General features: G+C 37.7%; 1 non-coding gene across 1 annotated transcript; it reads left to right on the forward strand.

Annotated features, from left to right (window-relative positions):
* Positions 1-2,568: 2,568 nt before the first annotated feature.
* On the forward strand, positions 2,569-2,676 carry LOC112781635 (small nucleolar RNA R71). The gene has a single exon (XR_003192400.1). It is a non-coding gene; the product is annotated as a small nucleolar RNA R71 (small nucleolar RNA).
* Positions 2,677-13,604: the final 10,928 nt, after the last annotated feature.

Raw genomic sequence — 13,604 nt, forward strand, 5'->3', positions numbered from 1 at the left:
TATGGAGAGGGAGAGGGAGATGTGGTTTCGGCCAAGAGGAGTGTAGAGGAGTGTGTTGTGTGAATTTGAAGAAGAATGGAGGTCTTTATATAGGGAAGGGAGGGGGGTTAAGGTTCGGCCATATGGGTGGGTTTGGGTGGGAAATTGGTTTTGAATTTTGAAGGTAGGTGGAGTTTATGAGGTAGGTTTATGGGAAAGATTGGATGGATGTGAGTGGTGAAGAGGTGATGGGGAAGAGAGATTGAGGTGATTGGTGAAGGGTTTTTGGGGAAGAGTGTTTATGGGGTTGTGTGAAAGAGAGTGGTGAGAAGAAGTGAGTGGAGGTAGGTGGGGATCCTGTGGGGTCCACAGATCCTGAGTGGATCCTGTGGGGTCCACAGATCCTGAGTGGATCCTGTGGGGTCCGCAGATCCTGAGTGGATCCTGTGGGGTCCACAGATCCTGAGGTGTTCAAGGATTTACATCCCTGCACCCATTAGGCATGTAAAAATGCCTTTGTATCCAACTCTGGGCGTTCAGCGCCAGGTTGGTGGCCATTGTGGGCGTTCAACGCCCATTTGTGTGCCATTTCTGGCGTTGAACACCAGAACCATGCCTGTTCTGGCGTTCAGCGCCCAAAAGCTGCCCATTTTGGGCGTTCAGCGCCAGAACCATGCTCTGTTCTGGCGCTGAACGCCAGATAGATGCTCCTCCAGGGTGTGATTTTTCTTCTGCTGTTTTTGATTCCGTTTTCAATTTTTCTATTTATTTTGTGACTCCACATGATCATGAACCTAAGAAAACATAAAAAACAATAAAAATAAGAATTAGATAAACATTGGGTTGCCTCCCAACAAGCGCTTCTTTAATGTCAATAGCTTGACACTGGGCTCTCATGGAGCCTCACAGATGTGCAGAGCTTTGTTGAGACTCTCCAACACCAAACTTAGAGTTTGGATATGGGAGTTCAACACCAAACTTAGAGTTTGGTTGTGGCCTCCCAACACCAAACTTAGAGTTTGACTATGGGGGCTCTGGTTGACTCTGCTTTGAGAGAAGCTTTTCAAGCTTCCTCTCCATGGTTGCAGAGGGAGATCCTTGAGTTTTGAATACAAGGGAGTTCTCATTCCATTGAAGGACTATTTCACCTCTGTCAACATCAATCACAGCTCTTGCTGTGGCTAGGAAAGTTCTTCCTAGGATGATGGATTCATCCTCTTCCTTTCCAGTATCCAGGACTATGAAATCAGCAGGAATGTAAAGGCCCTCAACCTTTACTAACACGTCCTCTACTTGTCCATAAGCCTGTCTTCTTGAGCTGTCTGCCATCTCTAATGAGATTTTAGCAGCTTGCACCCCATAGATTCCCAGTTTCTCTATTACAGAGAGGGGCATGAGGTTTATTCCTGAACCAAGGTCACACAGAGCCTTAAAGATCATGGTGCCTATGGTACAGGGTATTATGAACTTTCCAGGATCCTGTCTCTTCTGAGGCAATGTCAGTTGATCCAGATCACTTAGTTCATTGATGAATAAGGGAGGTTCAACTTCCCAAGCATCAATGCCAAACAATTTGGCATTCAGCTTCATGATTGCACCAAGAAACTTGGCAGTTTGCTCTTCAGTGACATCCTCATTCTCTTCAGAAGAGGAATACTCATCAGAGCTCATGAAGGGCATAAGGAGGTTCAATGGAATCTTTATTGTCTCTAGATGAGTCTCAGATTTTTTTGGTTCCTCAGAGGGAAGCTCCTTATTGATCACTGGACGTCCCTGGAGGTATTCCTCCTTGGGATTCACGTCCTCTCCTCTCCTCTCAGGTTCGGCCATGGCGTTTATGTCAATGGCCTTGCACTCTCCTTTTGGGTTCTCTTCCGTATTGCTTGGGAGAGTACTAGGAGGGATTTCAGTGATCCTTTTACTCAGCTGGCCCACTTGTGCTTCCAAATTTCTAATGGAAGACCTTGTTTCATTCATGAAACTTACAGTGGCCTTAGATAGATCAGAGACTAGATTTGCTAAATTAGAAGCATTTTGTTCAGAGTTCTCTGTCTGTTGCTGAGTTGATGATGGAAAAGGCTTGCTATTGCTAAACCTGTTTCTTCCACCATTATTAAAGCCTTGTTGGGGCTTTTGATCCTTCCATGAGAAATTTGGATGATTTCTCCATGTTGAGTTATAGGTGTTTCCATAAGGTTCACCTAAGTAATTTACTTCTGCTATTGCAGGGTTCTCAGGATCATAAGCTTCTTCTTCAGAAGAAGCCCCTTGAGTACTGTTGGATGCAGCTTGCATTCCATGCAGACTCTGAGAGATCATATTGACTTGCTGAGTCAATATTTTATTCTGAGCCAATATGGCATTCAGAGTATCAACCTCAAGAACTCCCTTCTTCATAGGCGTCCCATTGCTCACAGGATTCCTTTCAGAAGTGTACATGAACTGGTTATTAGCAACCATGTCAATGAGTTCTTGAGCTTCTGCAGGCGTTTTCTTTAGGTGAATGGATCCACCTGCAGAAGTGTCCAGTGACATCTTTGATAGCTCAGATAAACCATCATAGAATATATCCAGGATGGTCCATTCTGAAAGCATGTCAGAAGGACACTTTTTGGTCAACTGTTTGTATCTTTCCCAAGCTTCATAGAGAGATTCACCTTCTTTCTGTCTGAAGGTTTGAACATCAGCTCTAAGCTTGCTCAGCTTTTGAGGAGGAAAGTACTTGGCTAAGAAAGCCGTGACCAGCTTATCCCAAGAGTTCAGGCTGTCTTTGGGTTGAGAATCCAACCATAATCTAGCTCTGTCTCTTACAGCAAAAGGGAAAAGCATGAGCCTGTAGACTTCAGGATCTACTCCATTAGTCTTAACAGTATCACATATCTGCAAGAATTCAGTTAAGAACTGAAAAGGATCTTCAGATGGAAGTCCATGAAACTTGCAGTTCTGCTGCATCAGAGAAACTAATTGAGGTTTCAGCTCAAAGTTGTTTGCTCCAATGGCAGGAATGGAGATGCTTCTTCCATGTAAATTGGAATTAGGTGCAGTAAAGTCACCAAGCATCCTCCTTTCATTATTATTATTTTCGGCTGCCATCTCCTTTTCCTGTTCGAAAATTTCTGAAAGGTTATCTCTGGATTGTTGTATTTTGGCTTCTCTTAATTTTCTCTTCAGAGTCCTTTCAGGTTCTGGATCTGCTTCCACAAGAATGTTCTTATCCTTGCTCCTGCTCATATGACAAAGAAGAAGGCACAGAAAAATAATAATAATAATAGAGATCCTTTATACCACAGTATAGGGATCCCTTTGTGAGTAGAAGAAAAGAAGAAGAAATTCGAACACAGATAGAGGAGGGGGTTCGAATTTGGTGATGATGTGAGGAAGAGATGTTAGTAGATGAATAAATAAATAGAATAAGATGAGAGAGAAGGAGGGAATTTTCGAAAATTATTTTTGAAAAGGAGTTAGTGATTTTTGAAAATAGTTTTTGAAAAATGTTAGTGATTTTCGAAAATTTTTGAAATCAAAAATAAAAAATAAAAATAATTAGTTAATTAAAAAGAAATTTTGAAAAAGAGGGAAGATATTTTCGAAAATTAGAGAGAGAGAGTTAGTTAGGTAGTTTTGAAAAAGTTAAGAAACAAACAAAAAGTTAGTTAGTTAGTTGAAACAAATTTTGAAAACCAATTTTGAAAAGATAAGAAGTTAGGAAGTTAGAAAAGATATTTTGAAAAGATATTTTTAAAAAAGATAAGATAAGAAGATATTTTTGAAAAGATATGATTGAAATTAGTTTTGAAAAAAATTTGATTTTTAAAATCACAATTAATGACTTGATTCATAAGAAATCACAAGATATGATTCTAGAACTTAAAGTTTGAATCTTTCTTAACAAGCAAGTAACAAACTTCAAATTTTTGAATCAAAACATTAATTGATTATGTTATTTTCGAAAATTTGGTATAAAAATAAGAAAAAGATTTTTGAAAAATATTTTTGGAATTTTCAAAAATAACTAAGAATTTTGAAAAAGATTTGATTTTTGAAAAAGATTTTGAAAAAGATAAGATTTTCAAATTGAAAATTTGGTTTGACTCATGAGAAACAATTTGATTTTAAAAATTTTTGAAAAAGTCAATCCAAATTTTCGAATTTGATGAGAGAAAAAGGGAAAGATATTTTTTTGATTTTTGAAATTTTTATGAAAAACATGAAAATTATGCAATGCATGAAATTTTTAGATCAAAACAATGAATGCATGCAAAAATGCTATGATGAACACCAAGAACACTATGAATGTCAAGATGAACATCATAGACACAATTTTGAAAAATTTTTAATGCAAAGAAAACATGCAAGACACCAAACTTAGAATTCTTTAATGCTTACGCACTAAGAATTCAAGAATGCATATGAAAAACATGATACAACACAAAACAAAAAATCATCAAGATCAAACAAGAAGACTTACCAAGAACAACTTGAAGATCATGAAGAACACCATGAATGCATGAAATTTTCGAAAAATGCAAGATGCATATGCAAGTGACACCAAACTTATAACATGACCCAAGACTCAAACAAGAAACATGAAATATTTTTTATTTTTATGATTTTCTAATTTTTTTGGTATTTTTCGAAAATTATATGAAAAAGAAAAATAAGGATTCCAAAATTTTTAATATGAATTCCAGGAATCTTGCATTCTTAGTCTAAAGCTTCAGTCCAGGAATTAGACATGGCTCACTAGCCAGCCAAGCTTTCAATGAAAGCTCCAGTCCAAAACACTAGACATGGCCAATGGCCAGCCAAGCTTCAGCATGTAACACCAGAGTATATTGCTCTTGATAACAAATTGCTGCTCATCATTTACCAAGTATGTAACTTACCTCTGATGGTTTGGAAGCCTCAGTCCAAAAGAATTTAGACATGGCTTTACAGCCAGCCAGGCTTCACATGCTTCATGAAACACTAGAATTCATTCTTAAAAATTTTGAATAAATTTTTGAAAACATTTTTATTTTTTTTCGAAAACAGATGAGAGATTTTTGAAAATATTTTTGAAAGATTTTTGAAAACAAAATAAAAAAGAAAATTACCTAATCTGAGCAACAAGATGAACCGTCAGTTGTCCAAACTCGAACAATCCCCGGCAACGGCGCCAAAAACTTGGTGCACGAAATTGTGATGTCCAGGCTCAAACAATCCCTGGCAACGTGAGCAACTTGGTGCGCGGATCTCAATACATAATTGTCACAACTTCGATACAACTAACCAGCAAGTGCACTGGGTCGTCCAAGTAATACCTTACGTGAGTAAGGGTCGAATCCCACGGAGATTGTTGGTATGAAGCAAGCTATGGTCACCTTGTAAATCTCAGTCAGGCGGATATAAAGTGATAATGGTGTTTTCGAATATATAATAAAAGAATAGAGATAGAGATACTTATGTAAATCATTGGTAGGGATTTCAGATAAGCGAATGGAGATGCTTTTCGTTCCTCTGAACCTCTGCTTTCCTGCTATCTTCATCCAATCTGTCTTACTCCTTTCCATGGCTGGCTGTATGCAAGGGCATCACCGTTGTCAGTGGCTACATCCCCTCCTCTCAGTGAATAATATGCTCACGCACCCTGTCACGACACGGCTATTCATCTGTTGGTTCTCGATCATGCTGGAATAGGATTCACCCTCCTTTTGCGTCTGTCACTAACGCCCAGCACTCGCGAGTTTGAAGCTCGTCACAGTCATTCAATCATTGAATCCTACTCGGAATACCACAGACAAGGTTTAGACTTTCCGGATTCTCTTGAATGCCGCTATCATTCTAGCTTACGCCACGAAGATTCCGGTTAGGAGATCTAAGAGATATTCATTCTAGCTTATTTCATGTAGAACAGAAGTGTTTGTCAGGCACGCGTTCATAAGGGAGAAGGATGATGAGCGTCACACATAATCATCACCTTCATCACGTTCTTGGGTGCGAATGGATATCTTAGAAGCGAAATAAGAAGAATTGAATAGAAAACAGTAGTACTTTGCATTAATCTTTGAGGAACAGCAGAGCTCCACACCTTAATCTATGGAGTGTAGAAACTCTACCGTATGAAAATACATAAGTGAAGGTCCAGGCATGGCCGAGATGGCCAGCCCCCTAAAACGTGATCACAGGATCAAAATACAATCCAGGATCCAAAGATGGTCAAAAAGACCAGTAAAAGGTCCTATTTATAATAAACTAGTCACTAGGGTTTACATGAGTAAGTAATTGATGCATAAATCCACTTCCAGGGCCCACTTGGTGTGTGTTTGGGCTGAGCTTAAGTGTAGCACGTGCAGAGGCCATTTGTGGAGTTGAACGCCAGTTTCTGTGCCAGTTTGGGCGTTCAACTCTGGTTTTGGATCCTTTTCTGGCGCTGGACGCCAGATTTGGGCAGAAGGCTGGTGTTGAATGCCAGTTTACGTCGTCAATTCTTGGCCAAAGTATGAACTATTATATATTGCTGGAAAGCCCTGGATGTCTACTTTCCAACGCAATTGGAAGCGCGCCATTTCGAGTTCTGTAGCTCCAGAAAATCCACTTTGAGTGCAGGGAGGTCAGAATCCAACAGCATCAGTAGTCCTTTTTCAACCTCTGAATCTGATTTCTGCTCAAGTCCCTCAATTTCAGCCAGAAAATACCTGAAATTACAGAAAAACACACAAACTCATAGTAAAATCCAGAAATGTGAATTTAACATAAAAACTAATGAAAACATCCCTAAAAGTAACTAGATCCTACTAAAAACATACTAAAAACAATGCCAAAAAGCGTATAAATTATCCGCTCATCAGTGTTTTTTCCCAAAATTTTGGTTCAATTAATAACACAGAAGAGAACTTGTTTTTTGAAATATATGTAGTTTGGGTTTTTGAAGTTTGAAGGTTTGGAAGTTGGGTTTGGTTAAGTGATTGGGGTAATTTGACTTTGGTAATGGCTTTGCCTTTTGGGTCTTGACAAATTGTTTGTTGGTTCACTGCTTGAGTTAGTCAGTTTGAAATATTAATTTCTTCATCTGAACTATCACATATGTCAGCCCAATATTTATGATGTAGCTTTGTTAGCCCCGCATCTTGTAAGGCTAAAAGGGTTTGGATTGGAAAGGCATAGTCTGCTTTAGTCTGTTTGGCTGGGTAGTTTGTTGTTGAGTTGATGATTCAACTATATCTTTTAGCTGGGTAAATGACCCAGTTGGTTGTTGGGTTGATGAGGTAGGTTGGTGGGTAGATGACCCTGTTGGAGTACTTGACCCTGATCTTTTAATTGACCCTAGTAGGGCTAGGCGAATGCCTCTACCACTTGAAGAGGCTAAAGATGCCTTTTTAGGCATTCGAATGTGATCCCTGTAAATATTCACGTGTAAGATAATCAGGGAGAGAGTTTGAGATTCCTTGAATGTATTCAATTTCGAAATAAAAAATGCTTAAAATTTCTTGTCCTCGGACAAGAATGTGTTTGGATGCAAGATTCTTTACATCTTTTCGTAAAATGTCTTTTGCAGACTTACAATCTACCCTGGCCAAAAATTTTTGGTTTAATAAATCAGATTGGAATTTGGAAATGCATAAAACAATTGCTAAAATTTCTTTCTTTATTGTGAAATAATTTTATTGGGAAGTATTCCAATGCTTAGATATAAATGCAATGACGCATTCTTTATTATTTAGCTTTTGTTTTAGGATACAACCATAACCTAAATATGAGGCATCAATTTCAACAATTTTGAAGGCTTGGGGAACAGGGAGGTAAAGGCAAGGGAGTTCCTTGACACAAAGTTTGAGTAGTTTGACAATCTTTGTATGATTATCTGTCCAAGGAGGGGTTTTTTCCTCAGACGGTCATGAAGAGGTTTGATGAGGGTGCTCAAATTTGGAATGAAGTCGGCTACATAATTTAGGTAGCCAAGAAACCTTTGGAATTGTTGTTTCTTTATAATGTGATCAGAAAATTTATCCGCAAATTGGATAGCTCTATTTATAGGTGTAATCGTTCCTTGGTAAATCATGTGACCAAGAAAACAGATTTTAGTTTGGAATAAATTAATCTTTTGTTTAGAAACTGCTAGACCATTATGCTTGATAGTATGCATAAAAGTTTTCACATGCTTAAAATGAGCACGTTATCTATGTAGACAATGGCAAAGTCAGAAAAAAGATTGAAAATATCATTCATGATTTTTTGAAATTCAGACGGAGCATTTTTCAGGCCAAAAGGCATCACATTCCATTCACTCTGTCCGAAAGGCACTGTGAATACTGTTTTGTATCTATCAGCCTCATTAATATGGAATTGCCAATTTCCAGATTTCATGTCAAATTTTGAGAAAATGTTCGCCGAGTTTAGTCTATTTAGTAATTCATTTTTGTTTGGGATAGGATACCTTATCCATTGGAGAGCTTTGTTTAGAGGCTTATAGTTGATAACTAATCTAGGAGTGCCTCTTTATAATTTGGCTTGTTTGTTGACATAGAAAGCGGAACAAGACCACTGACTTTTACTAGGCCTGATAAGCTTTTTGTGCAAGAGATCTGTAATCTCTTTTTGGCAGTATTAGAGGAGTTTCTCATTCATTTGTATGGGTCTAACTTTTGTTGGAATTTGGCTTTCCTTGAAATCCTTTTCACAAGGGAGATCCCCAATATGTTGTTTTCTATTCCAAAATGCATGAGGCAAATCGAAACATATTATTTCTTGTATTTGTTGAAGAAGGGCTTTAATCTTTTGTTGGGTTTCAAGTTTTTGTAATTGGGTTTCTAGGTTTTTAAAAGATACTTCTTCTTTTAAGAAGTTGATTTGATTGGCTTTGAACTGAAGGAGGTTGAGTGTTTTGTGAATGAGGGTTGAAACAAATTGGAAAGTTGTTGGGGTTCCTCCTAAGTAGGTGGTAATACTGTCGTATGACATCATCAACGGGAAAAGAGTTCTAATAAAGGGTGTTCCCAGTATGACCTAACTTTTTAAATCTTTTACAAGGAGAAAAAGGGTTTTTACCCGGAGAAAAACATTTTTAATGATAGAATTAGAAAGTTTATATTTGATCTGTAAATGCTCGCCAGTAGCTGTACTAAGGTCCTTTAAAGTTTTTTCAAAATATTTTGTTGGGACTAAACCTTCTAAAATACAATTTGAATATGCACCAGTATAAAAAATGGCTATAGTTTTCAGTACAAAATCATGGATGACAATCCGAATATTGATATAGAATTTCATGACGGTTAATTGACTGACTAACTATAGAATTTTTGCTATCTCATCTTCTTGATCATCCTTTGAGAGGTGAACAATTTGGTCACTGGTTGGAGGTTGAAAAGTTTGATTTTAAAGAAGTTGATCATTCTGAGGTTCTTCCTTAGTATTATCTGAATCTTCTTCCAGAATATGAGATAAACAATTTTGGTGGTGTCGTTGTTGTTGTTTGATGAGATGGATCTCCTTTTTGAGAGTATCAATTTTATTCTGAATATCCTGAACAGTTCTAGGCTTAGAAACATGTTTTTCGAGTTTTTTAAAAGTAGGCTTGACATCGTACTTGTTTTTGATAACCAAATCTTTGGGTTTATTTTTTGTTTATAAAGTTTGTTTGAGCTTTTGGAGAAAGTATTTTCTCTCTTCTGGGTTGGAGATAGCATTTATGTCATCGAAAAGAAGATCATGTTCTTTTGTGACAACATTGTCCTCAAAATACTCATCAGATGATTGGCGAACTGATTTCTGTTTAGTAAAGAATTTTTATAAAAATATAATCGTGTTCTAGGTATAGTTTCTAAACCAACAGAGAATCCTTTCGTACAAAAATTTGGTTGTCACAAGTAACAAAATTCAAATAAATTTATAACCGAAGTATTTAAACCTCGGGTCGTCTTCTCAAAGAATTGCAGGGAGGTATGATTTATTATTGGTTATGTAAAAAGGATATATTTTTGGGTTTTTTAAAATAAGGGATAAGTAATTTAAATGATAAGAAAAATAAATTAATAATTAAAAAAATCTCTTGGCAAGGTATGAGAAATTGAAGTCCTATCCTAGTTATCCTTATCAGGTGTGATGAGAATTGGATTCTGCTCCCACTTTAATTAACCCTTGCTAAATAAAGGAAAGTCAAGTGGACTAATTATTTTAATCCTTAAGTCCTAGTCAACTCCTATGGAAAGACTAGAGTTATTGGAGTACAAATTAACCAGCTGAGTTTGATAACTCAAGTGTTGCTAATTACTTAACCAAAGCCAAAAGGGGAAAATATCTTAAATTAAATTAAAAGCATTCATAAATAAAATATGTAACAGCACAGACCACCCGCTAGCACGATATTGTCCGCTTTGGCACACAAGGCCTCACGGTTTTGCCTTTGACGATAGGGATGCTAGCCGAAGCCCCACACTCACTCGTCAAAATGCGTCATGCTAGGGAGAGGTATCCACACCCTTATAAGGCATGCTTCGTTCCCCTCCCCAACCGATGTGGGCCTTACAATCCACTCCCCTAAGGGAGTCCAGCGCCCTCGCTGGCACATCGATCCGGGTTCTGGCTCTGATATCATCTGTAACAGCCCAGACCACCCATTAGCAAGATATTGTCCGCTTTGGCACACAAGGCCTCACGGTTTTGCCTTTGACGATAGAGATGCTAGCCGAAGCCCCCCACACTCACTCATCAAAACGCGTCATGCTAGGGAGAGGTATCCACACCCTTATAAGGCATGCTTCGTTCCCCTCCCCAACATTGTAAGGCCCACATCGGTTAGAGAGGGGAACGAAGCATGCCTTATAAGGGTGTGGATACCTCTCCCTAGCATGACGCGTTTTGACGAGTGAGTGTGGGGGGTTTCGGCTAGCATCCCTATCATCAAAGGCAAAACCGTGAGGCCTTGTGTGCCAAAGCGAATAATATCGTGCTAGCGGGTGGTCTGGGCTGTTACAGATGGTATCAGAGCAGAACCCGGATCGATGTGCCAGCGAGGGCGCTAGGCTCCCTTAGGGGGTGGATTGTAAGGCCCACATCGGTTGGAGAGGGGAACGAAGCATGCCTTATAAGGGTGTGGATACCTCTCCCTAGCATGACGCGTTTTGACGAGTGAGTGTGGGGGGTTTCGGCTAGCATCCCTATCGTCAAAGGCAAAACCGTGAGGCCTTGTGTGCCAAAGCGGATAATATCGTGCTAGCGGGTGGTCTGCGCTGTTACAAAATAAAGAAAAATTAAATCTGAAAATACCTCAATTTATATTAATTAAGAAAATTCTAACATGAAAAATTCATAAATCGAAGCGAAAAGATAAATATCAATTAAAGTAATAGAGTAAATAATAGTAGAAGAGAAAATAAACTAAAGGAATATTGAACCTGTGATTGAAGAAGAAATAAACCTAACCTTTAAGAGGAATCCTAATCCTAAATCCTAAGAGAGAGGAGAGAACCTCTCTCTCTAAAAACTACATCTAAAACCTAAAATTATGAATACTGTATCTATCACTAAGTTGTTATTTGATTCCGCCATTCTCTGGCTTATATCTTGTGTTTCTGACTTGGAATTGGGCCGAAAAAGGGTCCAGAAATCGCTGGGGGCATTTTCTGCAGATTCTTGTACGTGGCGTTTGTCACGCATTCGCGTTGCTCACGCGTTCACGTGGGTCACGCGTTCGCGTTGTCTGGGAGTTTTCCTTGTCACGCGTATGCATCGGTCAGGCGTACGCGTTATTTGCGTTCTGCTCATGGCACGCGTTCGCGTCGTCCACGCATACGCGTCGATGCCATTTCACACTAGGCACGTGTTTGCGCTGTCCATGCGTTCGCGTCGCTGCCTTTTCTTCAAAACTCCATTTTTTGTGCTTTCCTTCCATTTTTGTATGTTTCCTTTCTGTCCTTTAAGTTATTCCTGCCCTATGAGACCTGAAAATACTTAACACACAAATCACGGCATCGAATGGTGATAAAGGATAATTAAAATTAATATTTGTAAAGCATAGGAAACATGTTTTTCACATATATCATAAAATAATGAAGGGAAGGTTAAACCATGCAATTTACATGAATAAGTGGGTGAAGGATTGAATAAATCACTTAAATTGAGCATAAGATGAATCATAAAATAGGGGTTTATCAACCTCCCAACACTTAAACAATAGCATGTCCTCATGCTAAATCCAAGAGTAAAGGTAAAATGGTGGAATCTTATGCAATGCAATCTATTCTAAATGCAAGCTACCTAAATGAATCATGCAATTTTAATTATCACCCACCTATATATATATAGAGCTTACATGTGGTTAATTTGATTCATATTTTCAAGGAATCATATAGCCAAGCCTAAATCATGTTAAAGCACTTTCACAATTGAGTTGGGTAAAAATATTTCACAAACTTGCAAGACAATTAACAATCAAGCAGAGATATATGGAGATGAGCTATTGAACCCTCACTGGATTTTGTGTTTACTCTCTAGTCACTCAGTGTTTGGGGTTAATCACTCTATTCTTTTCTATTCATGCTTTCTAAGACTTTGTTCTTCATCTAACCAATCAACAAATATACAATGTATGCATACAAACATCATGAGGTCTTTTCAAGGTTGTAATGGGGCCAAGGTGAAGGTAAGGGTATATATAAGGCTAAGTGAGCTATAAGTTGAATCCTTAATTAGTCTAAGATCTCACCTAACATATACATACTCTATAAAAATTTAAAATTATCCTGGTCTTCCCAATTTTTCCCACTTTGTGTCACATACTCATGTACCAATTTTATTTTTTTGATTTTTACTTCCATGTGCATTGATTTCTCTACTAAACTTATTATTGGGGTAATTTGTCCCCTTATTTACTTATTTAACTAAAAGGATTTTTTTTTAAACATAAACATAACATTTTCAATGCACATGGTATTTTTATTTATTTTGGTTTTACATGAGCATGCTCCCAAATTCCTGATTATTTTATTACTTTAATCATTTCCTATCAACCCATGTTTCCATGTTCTCCCCACACTTGGTTGATACACAATCTCTATCTTAAGATAACCAAGGATTCAACTTGGGATTTTTAATTTATTTTTCTGCTTAAGGCTAGTGATGTGGTTATAGAACAGAGGGGGATTAAAAGGCTCAAGGGGGCTAACAAGGGTGATGTAAAAGGTAAGCTTATTTGGGATAAGTGAGCAAAAATTTAAATAATGCCCTCAATCATATATTGGTATGTATCTACATTCTATATTGGACATATAGACTAAAACAAAGTAAAGATCACCAAAATAAAAAAGAAGGGCGAACACACAAGAATGAAATAATTATGGTTAAATAATGTAACCATACAATTAAGCTCAAAAACTCACAGGTTGTGTGTTCTTTGGCTCAAAAACCATATATCAGTTATGTATGTCATGCAAGTAGAAATCAAGAGTTCCCATTATTCTCAATGTGACTCTTAGAATGGCCCTTAAAATCTTAGTGTTCTTCCTTGAAGAAATGTTGTTAACTAACTCACATTTATTGCTATATATATATACAGTGTGTGGATTGTTGTGATTCTGTTATACTAAAGTCTCTAGTTTACTCTTTTCTTTATTTACAATTAAACCAAGTTATCATATGCTAAAAAGGTA

The sequence above is a fragment of the Arachis hypogaea genome, chromosome 19, assembly GCF_003086295.3.
Source record: "Arachis hypogaea cultivar Tifrunner chromosome 19, arahy.Tifrunner.gnm2.J5K5, whole genome shotgun sequence".
NCBI lineage: Eukaryota > Viridiplantae > Streptophyta > Magnoliopsida > Fabales > Fabaceae > Arachis > Arachis hypogaea.